Consider the following 4,263-nt stretch of genomic DNA (forward strand, 5'->3'; position numbering starts at 1 on the left):
CGCTTCGGCATCAAAGACAGCATTACACCATGGACACAGAGATACGTTCCGGTCTTTTATCTTTTGCTGAACCAAAAAAGTCCAACAAGCCATCCCCCGTTCTGGGGTATACAGATCTTACCTGTGACTCAAAATCATCAAGAGCCACATCGAAATCATAAGACATGTCAACCATATTCACCTCTAAGTAGGGCTCGACACAACTGGCGTCAACCTCGAAGGGATCTACATCAACCTTCATCTCCTTCTTGCCATCATCAAATTTCAAACGTCCTTCCATGATTGCCTCTTGAATCAAATCCCTGAAACGTACACAGCTATTAGTCGAATGACTAGTTGCTTGATGAAACTTACAATAAGGCTTTCCTTTCAAATCTTTTATAGAAAGTAAAGTTCTACCATCAAGCAAAACTAATTGTTTATCTTTAAGCAACACATCAAAAATCTGATCAGATTTCGAGATATCAAAACTATATTTCTTTCCACTTTTAAGTTTTGAATCATTCGACTTCTCACTACTAGGAAGCTTTTTCAGTAAAGAGCAAACATATGGAGGACCTTTCTTAAGTTCAGCTAAATTGACTTCTGTTTTGAAATCGAATTCCTCTTCTGAGGATTCCATGGTTACATATGCAACCTTTTTTCTTCGAGTAAACGGTTTACCCTTCGACCTTTGCTCACTCCTATATTTTTCTTTCTCCTTTTTTATGAGCTCGGTCTGTCGAACCTTCTCAGCCAGATGGGCTAAATCGGGGATATGCACATTAAGTAGTTTTCTGCGCATATAGAATCCAAACCCCATGGTTGCTATTTTCACTATTTCACTTTTAGGTAATGTTACATAGCATCTACTTCTAGCATTTTTGAAACGTATTAAATAATCATCGATGGTCTCACCATCTTCACGTTTCAAAGCCACTAGATCAGTAACTGCCACATTCATTTCCCCTCGATAAAACTGAGCGTGAAAAGCAGTTTCTAGCTAATTTCATGTTGTGATCGAATTTGGTCTAAGATTCGAAAACCAAGTAAATGCATTCTTCGTCAATAACAAAGGAAAATATTTCATTTTCAAATTTTTATCATTAGCTAGATTTCCGATCTCGACTAAATAACGAGCAACATGTTCAGTAGTTTATTCTCTAACTTCTCTAGCAAATTTTGTGGTTATTTTCGGATTCTTCACCCCTCTTGGTACTTCAGCCATTTGAACTACTTGGGCAAATGCGGACACAAAATGTGATTGATTCATAAAACCAACATTCAATCCAACCCGATTTAAAACTTCTTCTACAATTCTAGTAACCTGATAACGATCACCACGCAATCCGGCTATAACATCATCAGCATTTTGACCTCGAAGAACCATGCGAGCATTTTCTCGATTTGGAATATCATTTTCATTTTAAATAATATTTTCTATCCTCTCATTAATTTCTCGGGCATTGTGCCTCTCACCTTCATCATAATCGACGATTCAAGCAATCCTTTCGACTTGTCTAGCAAGACGTTCGAATCTCAATTCATGATCAGCCATCATAGGATTCAGAATTGTAGTCATTTACTGACCAAGTCATGATGACTTTCCTCCACTTATTGTCGATATACTGCCGTCAAATTCGTAGCATTCGAAGTGGAGCCCACATGATAATCACGAGAATACTCGGAGTATTGTGGGTTTTGCACATTATTCGCTCCATTTATATTCCCAAAACGGACAGGCGGCATGAAACCACCCATCGGTAGGGTATAACCAGGAGGAAGACCATAAGGGGGCCAACCTGCGGTTAATGGAGGTTGATATGGTGGCACAGGACCACGTGGACGAGTATTACGCCCAACATTTCCAGTTTGAATAGTCGTAACGACTATACTTTCAGTCCCAATTGCACCTTACGAACGTGAAGACACGTCGGCCTGTTGTATAGACACTGGTATGCTATCATTGGTGGATGAGCCACCATTCACATTCAATAATTCATTAGTCATGTGAATGATCTTTCCACTTCGTAATCGCATACACTAACAATTACTGGAAAATTATTCCGATATCTGACACACTTCAATTTAAAAACTGTCCCACCGGGCGTGCCAATTTGTTTTGTCGATTTTTAGCAAATCGATGGTGGTTCGATATCTAGTGGTCTGGGAGCGAAACCTACTCCTCTGTGCGAGTACCAGTTTTCTAGAAGTGCATCAAAAGCATCTTCGATTAGACCAAATTTGAAAATAAAAATAAAGTAAATTTTAAATTAATAATTAAGACTTAGAAATTGAAGTTTCGAAAACTAAATAAATAAAAAATAGAAAGGGTTGCAGTGAAATTAAAGGAAAACAATAAAATGCTTTCGATTTGATCCAAGGACTTCAACATAAAAAACTTAAAAGGCAAAAGGATAAATTGATAAAAGAAAGTAAAGAACACTTGATAAGTAAAATTAATTGAAATGATAAGTTTACAGAAAGAATAAATTGAAAGAAAGAAGAAGATGGAAGGAACCCTACAGAAAATGTAACTCGATTGCTAACTCAGGGATTCGTTGGGATGTGAGAGTGCTAGAGTGTTTTTTCTGAGTAAAAGCTCCAACCCCTATTCACTAAGATCTCCTAATATTTATAGGCTAATCTTACATAACTGCCCATTAATTTATAATTAATTACAATTAAATATGACATTTCAAATTTGAAGTGCAGTCTCTCTTGTTAACCGTTCCCGCCGCAGAATTGTAGATATTCTCCATGATCTCCTCGTGCCATAAAAGCCATTAACTTCGCACTTTCACAACTAATCGATCAGCTTTTTCAAAGGCCTTACCCAATTCTTTGAATCGAATATTCTACTCGATTTGGCTTACTCGATTTAACAAAACAATCAAAATCTGCATCAGCACCGATCACTTCCAACTTCAAGCTTACGCGCGCACATCTTCTCAAGAAACCACGCTTAACTCATTTCGATTCAACTTACTTTTATCGAAAATACTTTTTCGATCAACAATTTGAAAGTAGCGTATCAAAATGATTTCTAGGCATTAAAAAAAATGGAATAAAAAGAACAATACATAGTTTTCATATGAAAAATGTTGATATGTGATTTCAATCCTTTTTCGCATACTGCAAGAAGAAAAAATATAAAAAATAAAATAAAATACTTTTTTAATTTGTAAATTGCAAAATGCTATTAAAAGCAAAAAAAAAGGGTGAGAATTTACGATTTTCAATAGGATACTAACGAAGAAAAATTATTCGTATATCAATCGTTAAGTTTCTAACGGTAGGACATTCGTACGCGTGATCATTTTGACCCTAGGCTTTATAATTTTAGTTTCTTTTATTCCATGACAACTTTAGCCTTTTTCAGTCTAGTATAATCTTAATCCCCTTTTACATTATTCCTTACAGTTATTACAATTTTTTACAGTTTCTATTTATGCTTAGTACTGTAGTTAATTTCATAATAGTTAGTCATAACAGCAGACAATCAAAAACACGGACAAATCACATAACACAATAGTAGAGAATCAAGCACAATACAATATCACAAAGAGTATGCTACAAACAATCATGATGCATGTCTGTCCTACACAAACCATGAACTCACGTATCAGTTTATTACCTGCAACCCAATATTACCTTAGGACAAATTCCAGAAGATATGGCTTCCCAATTTCATCAATTCGTGTATATGTGTCGAATGATTAAGAATACCATTAGTTCGTCACAACCGACAATCGTTACAAAGTTTAACGTCATATTATACACACAATGAAAAACAGTGATTAGCAGTCAGTCACGTCCCCGCACTCAATAAAACAACCCGTAAGTGGGATAAAATCACAATCCACACATATAATTCTTCGTGCACTAGATAAGTGGAACGGAAGTCTCAACCTTGCCAAATGAACATTAAATCATTCTTGAGACATTTACTTGTCATCATTTTGTCATAAAGCTTTTAGGATTATATATTCTTTAGAAAATATTCTGTCTTTCAATCTATCTTATTCTATTTTATTTTGTCACAGTCTATCTTATTCTATTTTAGTCTATTTCAGTCTATCGTATTATGTTGCAGTTTGTCTCATTCTTTTTTTAAAAAAATTCAATTCAATCTTTTTTTGCCTCAAATTATCATTTTGTCCTTAGTTTTTCATTAAGCCAAAACTCATAATTTCAGAATTTGCCCTCAAGCCCCAATTTTTGACATTTCACCAAAAGCATTTTTATATATAAAATTTTCAATCTTTTTTCATCTGTATTGAA

This window comes from Arachis ipaensis, chromosome B04, assembly GCF_000816755.2.
Source record: "Arachis ipaensis cultivar K30076 chromosome B04, Araip1.1, whole genome shotgun sequence".
Classification (NCBI taxonomy): Eukaryota; Viridiplantae; Streptophyta; class Magnoliopsida; order Fabales; family Fabaceae; genus Arachis; species Arachis ipaensis.